The sequence below is a fragment of the Calonectris borealis genome, chromosome 1, assembly GCF_964195595.1.
Source record: "Calonectris borealis chromosome 1, bCalBor7.hap1.2, whole genome shotgun sequence".
Lineage (NCBI taxonomy): Eukaryota > Metazoa > Chordata > Aves > Procellariiformes > Procellariidae > Calonectris > Calonectris borealis.
The window spans coordinates 143,708,247-143,723,499 of record NC_134312.1 but is presented as its reverse complement, the minus strand read 5'-3'; positions in this window follow the sequence as shown (position 1 = coordinate 143,723,499).

Below are 15,253 nucleotides of genomic sequence, written 5' to 3'. Positions count from 1 at the left end.
TGAATCAGAGAATTCCTGTCTCGGCTGGTGTCCGTGTTAATTCTGCTCTTGACTTGAAAAAAAACATGAGCAGGCTGTTTTGGTTTGTCAACAAATTCTGCAATGAGTTGATTCATGGTATGCTCTGCATGTCATTAATTTACCAGTGAGTGGCTTGGGCACGACTTGAATAGGCAAGATGCACGCCTGTTCTGACATGCCTTTTAGCTGTATCAAGGTTCAAAGATGCTGGGTCTTTAAAGAACAGGATTGACCCATCATTACCTGCAATACAGGTGGAAGTGAATGAAGTACAGAATGGTGATTGCAGAATTTGAAGACCATTGGTATTTAAATGATTTTTAAGGATCAGATGTGATGCCATATCAGAGCAGCTAAACACCAACACATGATCACAGTCTGCTTTCATTGCCTGCGTGAAGCAGAACCTCCAGCTGGCTGTAGCTTGGGCTGCTATTTGGCATTTGAGTATCCAGCTTCTGGGGGAATGCTAAAACATTCTTGGCTACTCTCTTATGCTAGATGACCAAGGAAATATTGGAGTATGCAGAAGGAAGATACTAAAATTCTATATTCACCTTCAGAGACCAGACCTTTGAAACCACAAAATAATGTAATAAGAGGACTTGTGCTGTTTCCATTAGACTATATTTATTTATCTACTCAGTTCTGATTTTCCTATTCTTCTTCTTCACCCTCCTGCCCTTTCCTCCACAGTGTGTTTAACCTCTTCCTTCAGAGCCTCTCTTTTCTCCCATGACCCAAAGAGAGCAGGTTGCTCTATGAGCACAGAGCAAGTCGGTGCCACAGTAAGAAAGTAAGCCCAGAGTGCTCTGAGCTTAAGACCGGCCTTGACAAAGCAGAGGCATAGCTGGTCTCATCAGAGCCTCTTTTTTTTCTTTTGCTGTTTTTTTCTTTTCCTTTTTTTCTTTTTTTTTTTCCCTAAATGACAAACACTGTGAAGAAGACCTGAAACAAGTGCTTTGCTGTATGCAGGCAAATTAAAACCCTGTTTCCCCTATGGTTTCTATGCTCCAACAGGCATTTTTGATGACACCTTGTTATATATGGGGTCTTTCAGCTGTGTTTTTTGCTTATCATATTTTGCTTGTTTTAATGTTAAAAAAAAGATTGTATAGAAACAAAACCATAAGGTGGAGGTTTCCAAGTTACTTGTGTTTTGGGTAATGAAAGCAGTTCCCAAGTTCAGCCCCTTCATGGTGCTGGGATGGGAGGTTTTCTGTTTGATGCAGATGGCTCTTACCAACAGAGTTCTTTCCCCTGTCATGGAGCTTTTAGCCATATAGGCTGAGATAAATTTTCTAGCTCCCAATATGACTTAGGAGTAACGAATGAAACCTGCCCATAGCTGAGGTGAATCAGCCAAGAGCAGAAGAAGAGAGGTTTGAATGCACCAGGCAGGAAACGTATTTTGTGAGCTGAGACTGGTCATGCCCAGCTGGGCTGGGCGAGCGCAGCTGCCCCCAAGGCTGCTCTGTCTGGTAGGACAGAAGCTTCCAACATGGCCTTGGCCTGGTGGCCTGGGAATTACATGAAAGAGCAGAGGGCAGGAGAGGCCAGGGAATTTGCCTTGTTAACATGCTGACTGGAAGCTGAAGGCTGCTACTTGTCAAAGGGATGCCTCTCCACCCTCCAGGTCCCTTTGAGAAGTTTCCTTCCATGTACCTGCAAAGGAGCCAAGTCCAAGATGCTCTATAATGTCTCCTGAGGTGCACATAGCCTTGCTCTCAGTACCCACGAGCACGTATGCATTCATGGGTCCCTTGAATACAACTGTGGCCTTCAGTTCCATCTGATCTCTGTCCCTCACCAGGTCAGCAACTCTCACCTCTGCTCTTTCCAGATCAGGTGGTTCTTCCACTCAGCCAACAACACCTCTGTCCAAGGCCCCATCATCTGCTAGCGCGTCCAGGTGCTTGGGCCAGTCATAGCCTTACGGAATCTGTTTATAACAATATTAAATGTATCGTTACTTTTGTTGGTTTAATTTTTTTTTGTCTGTGACAGCAGTCTTTTCTTTTTTAGTGGTAATTAAGTCTGGACTAACAATAATTCAATTCTCAAGACTTCATTAGACAGGGTGAGGTGGGTTCCTGGCTCTGCAAAGGAGAGGTGTTACTTTTGCCCATAAGAGTGATTCCTGATGTCTCAGTGAGACGAGGACTGCCTTTGCTGGTGAGGGGCCACCGGTCTTACACTAACTTTGCCTGATGTTGACTTCACAGGGCTCCAGCTCTGGCCTATGGGGCTTGTTATCTGGCTGTTTTGAGAAACTACCGTGTGAAGCAGAGCTTGATAGCAAGTGTCTCTTGCTGTTTGTTATCCCACACTTAGATTTCCCCATTGTAACAAAGGCCTTGAAAGCATGGGTGCAGGCGGAAGACAGGTGCCCCAGCATCGTCAAGAACTTGCTGACAGTCATTGGTCATTGAAGAAGTACAACACTGAGCACTGGGAAAACTGCTTCAAATATAACAAACAAAAGAAACAATAACTAGGCAAGAAAAAAACAGTGGAGGAGCAGAGCAAGGAACTGCTGCCTGGAAAAACAACAGCCCGGTATGCAGCTGGGTCAGGTGGAGGCTGGGGGCTGAGTGCTGCCTAGAAACACCTTGCCAAAGGAGACCTCACACAGAAAGGAGAGGGGTGGGAAATTGTCACCATAGGAGCTGTGGTCGCAGAAGCACCCCGGGACGGTGGGAACCAGGCACATGCCCCCAGGGTCCCCGCAGGCTCCAGGGTCCAGTTCTCCCTCCCTCCACCTGCCTGCTCCTAGAGCCCCGTCGAGGGACCTGGGACCTGCCCACCAGTTGTCCTGGACTGTGTGTGCTGCTATAAGTGCGTGTGTGTTTTTCCCCACAAATTCTGCACATTTCTCCCCTCTAATGCTCTAGCACCTCAAAAAAACCTTATTGCAAACCAACTTTGTTTTGGGCAAGAGCAACATTTTGAATGAAGCTCCAGCAGGGTTATGGAGAATGTTCTACACTGGGGGCAAGGGGGTGAGGTGAGAGAGAGACGGTGGGGGGTGCTTTCTGAATCTCAGTCAGGAAGGCCCGAAACAAATGGCTTAATAAGATAACTGTTTTAATAAGACAGAATAAGAAGAGGAATATAGATAGCAAGTAAATCTTACGTCCCTTCAGATGCCAGGCACCCATGTTTGTGCAGCATTGGATGGAGCCCAGTTGGATTTTCCCACAGTGCATTGTCCAGATCCTGTCCATGGAGGGAAGCGCCTCATTTTGGGTCATTTGAGTTATTATACAATTTTCTTACAAGAAAAAGGGTGTTCTCGCGAGAACTTGTTGCTGCACAGTTAGATAAAGGCAAGGCCACGCGGGTGGTGTAATCGCTGGCAGCGAGTGGGGGCTGCCTGCAGGCTCCCCTGTTACGGTGAGCTGGCTGCGCTCATCCTGCACCGAGGGATGTCAGCGGCACAGCACGGGCCTGAAGACCACCCTGGACTTGCAGCACGGTGCAGCATGGGCTTGCACCTGCTCAGCTTAGCTGTGGTGTGGGTCACTACCTCCTAAATGTGCAACGGGCTCCCGGTCAGCATCAATACATTCCACCCCTTGATCCACATACAGTTCACCTTTCCCAAAGATATTACAAGTTACAGATTACATTAATAGCATACAGGCTTCTCAAGCTCTAAGTGCGAGGCCCAGTAGAGCAGACATGGCCTGCCCAAGACCACTGACTCCTTGGGCACAATGCCTTCTGCAAGGCTGCCAGCAGAGTGGCTTCGAGAAGGTCAGCGTGTTTCTGAAGAACTGGATGTTGTCACACCTTGCAGCCTCTGAAAGGGTTCAGTATCTGTGTCCAGGCTTGCCAAAAGCAATTTGATTGCAACAGGATAAAACAGATTTCTTAAAATAGAAAATACGTCTGTGTGTTACGTATTAGTGCAATCCGACTGTCAGGAGCTGACTAAAACCACATAAAACTCACTATTTCTTTCCAACATCTCAGGGTGAGTTTTGAGAATGACTTAAGGTTCATGTTGTTAGAAAGGTACATATTTAGTCTTTTTCCTGTGCCATATCTTGTAGCTTTTAAACAGGTAATGGTTTTTGAAATGGAATACAGTCTTCAGTCAATAAAACTTTGGTGTGACAAATGAAGCAGTGCCAGTAGCACACGTTGCTGATTTCTTCTTTCAGCATTCATAGTACTAAAGGAAAACTGCAGTTCCAGGCTGTGATATGAATGCTAAGGATGCCAAAGTGCGACAAAATTGTTCACCTCTTAATGCTGATTAAAAACATTTTTTTAAAAAATTAAAAACCTCATATGGAAACACTGAAATGTTGGTAGGATTTAATTTTTAGTTGGAGACTAGATAATCTAATGCTACTATACAAACATTTTTTTCAGGCCTTTAGCTGTCAGAAGTGACATTCAACAGCCTTGGACTGCAAAGGAGGCTAAAAAGGCAATAAAAGTGATAGTGCTAATATGTGTAGGAGTAAATATTAAGGCCCCAGTGTTACAGCTGCTGAGGGCAAGGATGTCTAATTGGCAAGAAGGAGTATTTTGTGTGCAGGGGGAGTGCAAAGAGGATGGAGCCAGATTCCTTTCAGTGGTGCCCAGTGACAGGACCAGAGGCAGAAACGTGATCATAGTGTTTCTGTTCTGGAAAAATGTCTGCAGCTATCCACGGCTCTGATGCAAAAGGTACCTTGTCATTGTGGAAAAAACAATGTATTTTGTGTACTGTATCTTGTGACATTTTAATAATAAGGCCACACTAACTTGAAAACCACACTTTACCAGAAATGATTGGGTGTTCTGCATACCTAGCCTGTACATTTTGTTCCTCCCAGGTAGCCTGGCACTTGAAAAGCTGGAGTCATCATTAGTCCTGACATGTCCTGGCATGGCAGCCCCAGGGGTACAGGATAGACATGTGTAAAAAAATCCTTGAAAGTGCAGGAAATCCTCAAGTGCAAGTAATTCCTCCAGAAGTATTACACTTGTCCCATGAATCTGAATTCATACCAGGTAACTTAGAAAACAGCTTTTTTTTTCCTGAGATAGCAACGCCAACCCCTAAAATGTGAGGTCTGTGGATATCTTCCATTGCAGTAAAGCAATTTTGATGATGTGCGAGTCATAATGCCTCAATTAATCAATATTGGTGGAAAGTGATTACCAAAAATTTAACTCTGCATCTGTCCATCCACCTGTCTGCTGGACCGTTATTTTTGGTGTGTAAACTATTCAACAGCTGTAGAACAGAGGTGAATGCTTGACTAGTTTTGCTAATGAAACATTAGTTATCAGGAAGTCACATCCTGAGTGCTGCTGAATGCTGCCCCTCCAATTTTGTCAAAGGCCCCTGAAGTACAAGTACATTACAGGATAATACCAGAGGGCCCAGGGTATAAACTGAAATCATGGATGATCAGTTACAGACAAATGCAACTTCAACAGGTGGGTAGAAATGATTTTACAGCAGAATTTGAAAACGTGTAGACTTGCATAACAGACTAGTGCAGGTGCCCATGGATGATCACATTGCAGAGATGTCTGTAGGGAGAATACCAAGCAGCACTGAACACAAACTACTCACTACTTACACTTGTTCAGAACTGGGTGTGCAGAATGGATCCCTCTGGTGCTTGTATTCTTGCATGTGTAAGTATTTACTGAGCAGCCTCACGTTCACAAGCCCTGGTTCTCACGGGGTTTGAGGCCCGGGTTTGAGACATTACTAGGTACAGCCCTCCGATTACTACCCACTGTTGGTTATACAGGCTGGCAGTGAGGAGGTTGTGGAGAGAAGTCCCAAAACGATCAAAAGGTGACTTCAGGGCGCTGGGGCGATTGGTTGAAGGATCAGGAGCACAGGTGGTGTTTTCCTCAATCCCTTCAGTGACAGGGAGGAATACTGAAGGGAACAGGAAAACACACCTGATTAACACGTGGCTCAGGGGCTGGTGCCATCAGCGGAATTTTGGCTTTTTTGATCATGGGGAGGTTTACACGGCACCGGGCCTGCTGGCGACGGACGGAGTTCAGCTGTCTCACAGGGGAAAAGGATTCTCGTTCACGAGTTGGCGGGGCTCATCAAGAGGGCTTTAAACTAGGTTCGAAGGGGGAAAGGGATAAAACCAGGTTCACTAGAGATGAGCCTAGGGGTGGCACGCCAATGTTGGGGTTGAAAACGATAGCCCAGCTCAAGTGCATCTACACCAATGCACGCAGCATGGGCGGCAAGCAGGAGGAGCTGGAAGCCATTGTGCAGCAGGATGGCTATGACTTAGTCGCCATCATGGAAACATGGTGGGATGAGTCTCATGATTGGAGTGCTGCAATGGATGGCTATAAGCTCTTCAGAAGGGACAGGCAAGGAAGGAGAGGCGGTGGGGTGGCTCTGTATGTTAGGGAGTGCTTCAACTGTCTAGATCTCACAATTGTGATGGTAAAGTCGAGTGCTTGTGGGTAAGGATGAGAGGGAAGGCCAACAAGGCAGATATCCTGCTGGGAGTCTGTTACAGACCATCTAACCAGGATGAGGAGGCAGACGAAATATTCTACAAGAGGCTTGGAGAAGTCTCACAATCGCTAGCCCTCGTTCTCATGGGGGACTTCAACCTACCGGACATATGCTGGAAATACCACACGGCAGAGAGGAAACAGTCGAGGAGGTTCCTGGAGTGTGTGGAGGATAACTTCCTGACGCAGCTGGTAAGCGAGCCCACCAGGGGAGATGCCTCGCTTGACCTGCTGTTCACAAACAGAGAAGGACTGGTGGGGGATGTGGTGGTCGGAGGCCGGCTTGGGCTTAGCGACCATGAAATGGTAGAATTCTCAATACTTGGTGAAGTAAGGAGGGGGGCCAGCAAAACCGCTACCATGGACTTCCGGAGGGCGGACTTTGGCCTGCTCAGGACACTGGTTGTGAGAGTCCCTTGGGAGACAGTCCTGAAGGGCAAAGGGGTCCAGGAAGGCTGGACGTTCTTCAAGAAGGAAGTCTTAAAGGCGCAGGAGCGGGCTGTCCCCATGTGCCGCAAGAAGAACGGGTGGGGAAGGCGACCGGCCTGGCTGAATGGGGAGCTCTGGCTGGGACTCAGGGAAAAAAGGAGAGTTTATCACTTGTGGAAGAAGGGGCAGGCAACTCAAGAAGAGTACAGGGATCTCGTTAGGTCGTGCAGAGAGGAAATTAGAAAGGCAAAAGCCCAGCTAGAACTCAACCTGGCCACTGTCATAAGAGACAACAAAAAATGTTTTTACAAATATATTAATGACAAAAAGAGAACCAAGGAGAATCTCCATCCTTTATTGGATGTGGGGGGGAAGGTTGCCACTGAGGACAAGGAAAAGGCTGAGGTACTTAACGCCTTCTTTGCCTCAGTCTTTAATAGTCAGAGCAGTTACCTCAGGGTACTCAGCCCCCTGAGCTGGAAGGCAGGGGCAGAGAGCAGGATAAACCCCCCATAATTCAAGAGGAAGAAGTTAACAACCTGCTACGCCACCTGGACGCTCACAAGTCTATGGGGCCGGATGGAATCCACCTGAGGGTACTGAGGGAGCTGGCAGAGGAGCTTGCCAAGCCACTCTCCATCATTTACCAGCAGTCCTGGTTAACAGGGGAGGTCCCAGTCGACTGGAGGCTTGCCAATGTGATGCCCGTCTACAAGAAGGGCCGGAAGGAGGATCCAGGGAACTACAGGCCTGTCAGCTTGTCCTTGGTATCGGGAAAGATTATGGAGCGGTTCATCTTGAGGGTGCTCACAAGCCATATGCAGGACAACCAGGGGATCAAGCCCAGCCAGCATGGGTTCATGAAAGGCAGGTCCTGCCTGACCAACTTGAACTCCTTCTATGACCAGGTGACCCGCCTAGTGGATGAAGGAAAGACTGTGGATGTGGTCTACCTGGACTTCAGTAAAGCCTTTGACACTGTCTCCCACAGCATTCTCCTAGAGAAGCTGGCGGCTCACAGCTTAGACAGGTGCACTGTTTGCTGGGTAAAAAACTGGCTGGACGGCCGAGCCCAGAGAGTTGTGGTGAACGGAGTTAAATCCAGTTGGCGGCCGGTCACGAGCGGTGTTCCCCAGGGCTCAGTACTCGGGCCAGTCTTGTTCAATATCTTTATCAATGATCTGGATGAGGGGATCGAGTGCTCCCTCAGTAAGTTTGCAGACGACACCAAGTTGGGCGGGAGTGTTGATCTGCTGGAGGGTAGGAAGGCTCTGCAGAGGGACCTGGACAGGCTGGATCCATGGGCCGAGGCCAACTGTATGAGATTCAACAAGGCCATGTGCTGGGTCCTGCACTTGGGCCACAACAACCCCATGCAACACAACAGGCTAGGGGAAGAGTGGCTCGAAAGCTGCCTGGAGGAAAAGGACCTGGGGGTGCTGGTTGACAGCCGGCTGAACATGAGCCAGCAGTGTGCCCAGGTGGCCAAGAAGGCCAACAGCATCCTGGCCTGTATCAGAAATAGTGTGGCCAGCAGGAGCAGGGAGGTGATCGTGCCCCTGTACTCGGCACTGGTGAGGCCGCACCTTGAATCCTGTGTTCAGTTTTGGACCCCTCACTACAAGAAGGTGCTGAAGTGTGTCCAGAGAAGGACAACGAAGCTGGTGAAGGGTCTGGAGCACAAGTTTTATGAGGAGTGGCTGAGGGAACTGGGACTATTTATTCTGGAGAAGAGGAGACTCAGGGGAGACCTTATCGCTCTCTACAACTACCTGAAAGGAGGTTGTAGCGAGGTGGGTGTTGGTCTCTTCTGCCAAGTAACTAGTGATAGGATGAGAGGAAATGGCCTCAACTTGTGCCAAGGGAGGTTTAGATTTAGATTAGGAAAAATATCTTTACTGAAAGAGTGGTTAAACATTGGACCAGGCTGCCCAGAGAAGTGTTAGTCACCATCCCTGGAGGCATTTAAAAGACTTGTAGATGAGGTGCTTAGGGGCATGGTTTAGTGGTCATGGTGGTGTTGGGTTGATGGTTGGACTTGATGATCTTAGAGGTCTTTTCCAACCTTAATGATTCTATGATTCTATAATTTTATGAGATTCATCCATGGGTCCCGAGGGAACTGGCAGATGAAGTTGCTAAGCCACTATCCATCATATTTGAGAAGTCGTGGCAGTCCAGTGAAGTTCCCACTGCCTGGAAAAGGGGAAACATAACCCCCATTTTTAGAAAGGGAAAAAAGGAAGACCCAGGGAACTACAGGCCAGTCAGACTCACCTATGTGTCTGGGAAGATCATGGAACAGATCCTCCTGGAAGCTATGCTAAGGCACATGGAGGACAGGGAGATGATTCGAGATAGCTAGCATGGCTTCACCAAGAGCAAGTTCTGCCTGACCAACCTAGTGGCCTTCTATGATGGAGTGACTGCATCAGTGGACATGGGAAGACCTACAGATGTCTTCTGTCTGGACATCTGTAAGGCCTTTGATGCAGTCCCCACAGCATCCTTCTCTCTAAACTGGAGAGTTATGGATTTGATGGGTGGACTGTCCAGTGGGTGAGGAATTGGTTGGGTGGTTGCACCCAGAGGGTAGTGGTCAACAACTCAATGTCCAGATGGAGATTGGTGACAAGAGGTGTCCCGCAGGGGTCTGTATTGGGACCAGTACTGTTTAATATCTTCATCAATGACATAGACAGTGGGATCGAGTGCACCCTCAGCAAGTTTGCAGATGACACCAAGCTGCATGGTGTGGTTGACACGACTGAGAGACAGGATGCCATCCAGAGGGACCTGGACAAGCTCGAGTAGTGGGCCCATGTGAACCTCATAAGGTTCAACAAGGTCAAGTGCAGGGTCCTGCATCTGGATCGGGGCAACCCACAGTATCAGTACAGGCTGGGGGATGAAGGGATTGAGAGCAGCCCTGCCGAGAAGGACTTGGGGGTACTGGTGGATGAAAAGCTGGACATGAGCCAGCAATGTGCACTCACAGCCCAGAAAGCCAACCATATCCTCGGCTGCATCAAAAGCAGCGTGGCCAGCAGGTCAAGGGAGGTGATTCTGCCTCTCTGCTCTGGTGAGACCCCATCTGGAGTACTGCATCCAGCTCTGGAACCCTCAGGACAAGAAAGACCTGGACCTGCTGAGCAAGTTCAAAGGAGGGCCACAAAAATGATCAGAGGGCTGGAACATCTCTTCTCTGAAGAAAGGCTGAGAGAGTTGGGGTTGTTCAGCCTGGAAAAGAGAAGGCTTTGGGGAGACCTTATTGCGGCCTTTCAGTACTTAAAGGGGGCTTATAAGAAAGATGGGGACAAACTTTTTAGCAGGGCCTGTTGTGACAGGACAAGGGGGAATGGTTTTAAACTAAAAGAGGCTAGATTTAGACTAGTATAAGGAAGAAATTTTTTACAATGGGGGTGGTGAAACAGTGGAACAAGTTGCCCAGAATGGTGGTAGATGCCCCATCCCTGGAAACATTCAAGGTCAGGTTGGAGGGGGCTCTGAGCAACCTGACCTAGTTGAAGATGTCCCTGCCCATGGCAGGGCGGTTGGACTAGATGACCTGTAAAGGTCCCTTCCAGCCCAAACTATTCTATGATTCTATTTTTTATTATTTTTAAAAGGAAGTGCATCTCTATTTTTTGTACTTTGTCTGGTACTGTGCTTTTTTGAAATTGTATGCACCGTTCTATCTTTAATCACAGCGCAGAAAGTCCATTTGATCTGGTATCCCCCCACATGCCTTATCCTCTATGCATCTCCTGCTGCCTCACAATGATTTTGTAGAATAGCTCAACCAAATGCTTTGCCGTAGGTGTAGGTTAAAACTTTTGCAGGACTAACGCTGCCTGGTTGGAACTCTGTTTTTATTGTTAGCTAAGCTAGTCACGTATGTCTTGTGGCAGCTGCAAAGTGACGTCTACCTGCTCTGGATGGGAGGCTCAGGAGTGCTGTCCTTGAAACTAGGCTATTTGTAGTACAACATGAAGGGATAATGGTATGGTAGCACCAGTTACCATTGCCAGCAATCTCCACCTGCCGGCCAAATGCCTAATCAAGGATTTGTCACCCTCAGACCAGTCTTCCCTGCAATTCTGGGGATGACTCTTGTCACGTAAAAGCTAGTGGCCCAAGGAATTGCCTGGTAAAAGAAATTGCTAGTAAGGTCCATTGCTTTCTACTTTAACTGGCAAAAGACAGACTCAGTGAAATGTTTTCGAGCTTTCTTTTCCCATAGAACTGTCTTTGGAATGGATCTGAGGAACCAAAAAAGCTGTAGCCTGTTCACTAAGAGTGGGTCTAGATTTGTGCAGGTGAATGAACTCTGCAGACTCGCACTTAGTGCATGTGCGAACGGGAGTTCCTAGATAGAAACTGAGCTCGTGCGCTCTCCTTGAGTTGGGGATAGCAGGGGAAGATGTCCATTATGAATGTAGCTGTGTTCTTGAAACCTGCTGTCCAGGCTTTTCCTTCAGAGAAATGGTGTCTTGTTAAATGCAAGCTGCACAGATTCCAGGCTATGTTGTCCAGTATGAGAAGTTCTGTGTGTTTCTACAGTTTGAGATTTGCTCTAACTTTTATACGTTCAGACCTAGTACATTGGTAACACAGGAGACCCTGTGGTGTTAGAACCTGGGAAACAGGTACTGTTTCTGTATATATTAGGATATTTTGAATGTTAAGTATATGTAGATACTCATAATGTAAGGATACGTGAGTTTTGAGGTAGGTGGTTTAGGGCTATTCAGCCTAACAGACAAAAGCAAGAGACAGAAGCAGCAAGAAGCCACAGCTAAGTACACAAATGCTAGCAAACAGGCATTGAGGAGAGCAGTGCCAAACATCAGAACTCCTTGGCCACTCAGTGGGGGACCACTGGAGGATGCCCTCAAAGCCATGAAGAAGTTCAACCAGATCTTTGTAACTGAGAAGAAGGGCAGAAACAAATTATCAGGGGACTTACAAGAGAAAGCAAACATCACAGGAAATTAGAGTGGACTTGTGGGAATTACTGTGGGAATCTTACTGTGGGGTTCATGGGAAACTTACTGTGTTTAGAGAAAGGGCCAAAGTCAGGAAAAGCGAGGAATCAAGGTGGGTAGGGGAAGAACAAGCCTGGGGAAATGGAAAGGATGTGAGATAAAATGTATTGGTCATGTTTTGAAAGCTGCTGTCAGAACGCCTGCGTCAGAACGTTCTGGCCGAGCTGTGCGTCTGATCAATACAGATTGTCTTTTCTTCTTACTAAACTCTATCCCCTGCTATCTTCTCTTTCTTTTTGGGAAGTCTTCCAGCATCAAAAAGCCCAACAGAGTAGAGCTGCTTTTGAAAAAGCCCCAAGTAATACTCCACTTTGGTTTATGAACTCTGGTGCATCTCACTGAATTCAGGTTCCTGATGCTGTTCTGTACTGATTTCTGTTTTGCTTGTTACAAGCTTTCAAGCACTTCTGCAGTACCAGCGTGTTAACCAACTGCTGAACTGACAATACAAGCTTTAACCCACACTGCTGCTTTAGCCTTGTACCTTGATGATGGAAGAGCCAAAGAAACAGCTGAACCTGGTAGAAAGACCCATTGAAGCCAAATAACTTAGCTAACATGTTTTGTAACCAGTGTGTTTCTCAGAAGCAATAAGATTAAGTGGATCAACAGGTGTGCTCTGTGCCTGGTGGAAAGAAGCTTATTTAAATTAAGAGGACTGGAGAATCTGTGCCTCAGTCCAGAAAGAAGATGGGTTCCACAGAAGACCTTGACTATCCTCAAATCATCTTGCAATACAGCAGTGGATTTTTAGTCTCAAAGGTAAGAAATATAACTCAGTCTTGGATAAATGTCTAAGATTGGAATGCTCTCGCTTAATGTGTTTGAGAAGAAAACAGTTCATAATAAAGCATCCTAATACTACACTGACTTTAAACTTGGAATAGGCATGATAGAAGTCTAAAAGGAAAAAAAAAAACCTAAGGCAGACCTGCCCCTCAGGATGGACCTAACATTTATTGAGACCCCTCTGATCCCTCTTCGGAGGCTTGGATGAGTAGAACCTGTCTCTGCATGAAGTTTTAAAAACACAGGGGTTTATAGCTGAAGGCTTGCTGTCTGACTGCTTCAAATGTGGAAGGTTCCTTCAGTGGTGGGATTTCTTTCCATTTTTCATTTTTGTAGATTGAGAAACAGAGGGCTGACTTCAATTGCCTTTTCTGTCACACCATGCAAGGAACAAGATTTTTCAAATATCTTCTTCCCTCCCCAAATTTACCACGCAGCAGGCTGAATTTGATAACATTTGTATATTATGTCCCTTCAGATGGAAGGGACTGTGAATACAGAGTATATTATAATGACTCTTTTCCAGACAGCATATCAGTAAGGCAGACAAGGAGTAGTTTCAATTTCCTTAATGTTTGCTGATGCTGTTTTCCGGTGTGTATGTGCGTTTGCATAAAAATCCTCTATTCAATTTCAGTTTTAATTTTTGTCATTTACAACCTACAGTGCTTTCAAAATTCACATTCATGTCATGTTTTTAAGAAGTAATCTCAACCATGTTCTTACTGAAGGTAAAAGAGCCTTCCCTGTTACGGATGTTACCAAATCATTTACCGACAATACTAAATTAGGTTGCTGACAATACTAGCAGCAAGTGAGAGTGTTAGAAAGTTCAATGTTTTTCTCTACAGAGTCTCATTTGCATGAGTACTGGCTTATCCCCTTGTATACGTGGCAGGTTTGGTGTTTTTTCTCACCTCGCTCGATACATTCTTCTGGTGCCAGACTCTTTCCCTCCTGCCCTTCAGTCAGTGCCATTAGGTTGGGAGACTCTCTGCAGCCTCTTACACTGCTGTCCCAGCGCTGCTGAGCGCTGCCAGGATTCATGGGAGCTGTCAGGCTCCCTCACGGGCTCCATCACTGCTTCCCCAGCGCCTGGTTGTGTGGCTCTGTTTTTCATTTCCCATCTTTCTAACTGCGGAAAGAGGAAGCCAGGGGAGGCTAGTCTGCAGGGACCCCTTGCACGCTGTAAATGCCAAAGTCGTGATTCCCGGTATTCTGTTCCTGGGGGCCATTAAGAGTGTCACCTCTAGGCTGGAGGTGACGTAGTTCACTTACCTCTCATCAGTTTTTGTCTCTTTGCTCTCCTGAACTCTGTGTCTGCATGTCTGGCTGCCAGGGCTCCCTGCCCACATCTGCTGAGGTTCATCCTTTTCCAAGGGAAGAGATCCTGCAATGGATTTGTGCTGCAGGTTCAGCTGCCATCTTTTTGAGCTTATGTTTTTCAAGATAATAAAATCTAACAGTGTGGTTATCTAATGTCTCTACCAATGTTTGTACCTTTTGTATGAAAAAATTACATAAGCTCTTTAAAAGGCATTTTTCTCAGAAGGATTAACACTTAAATGTTTTGTTTAACACTTTAATGCACTTTGTTTTAAAGTAACTACTCTCAGAAGGAAACATCAGATATGTGGCAAAACACTATGCTGTTAGACAAGTGTATACGCTCATAGTAAAAATCCCATTAAGCATCACATTGAACCCTTGAGCTTTGAAAATACTGCCTACAGAGCTGGGTTCTCAGCAAAATCACTAAGCTCCTGTGGATTTCAGCTGGGGGAAATGGGAATTTCCACCCCAGCTGTAGCATCCCCTTCAGCCCCGGTACTTCAATACCTACCTAGCCAAGCAGAGGCATGCTCCAATGCATTTTTTCATTGTCTTCTGTGACGTTGAAATATGTTTTAATGTAGAGGCTGCTTCTTTCTGAAACTAAAGGTTAGGATCTAATAACTCAGCTGAAAAATATCTCGTCTTCTCAGAGCTCAGCATGTGTTTTATTTCTCTTTCTTCAACCAGGCGGTGGAGTGCTGCTGGTTGAATCGCTTCTGAATGAATCGCCTTTAGAAACCCAACTGTATTCGATGAATATGTTGGTGCAGACGGAAGAAAAAGAGCGAACAGCAGCAGAGTACAGCAAGCTCCTTGAGGCAGCTGGCTTTGGAGAGGTTCAAGTCAAGAGGACTGGAAAACTCTATGATGCTGTAGGAAGGAAATAATTCTCTCTTCTTTCTTCTGCCCTCTTGTGTACATAAGCGGGGAAATGAGATAAGCTATCAACTTAGCTTTTAGTTAAGGCAGTCAACTCTTTTGTAAGCTGATGCATTGTCAGGAGAATCACTGACTGTTGAGCACATACGGATTGTATGTCTGAGTATCAGAAAAATAAATTAACACCTCCTCCACAAGAAATTACCCATGAAAGAAGTGTGAGAGCTTATACTTACTGATCTGTT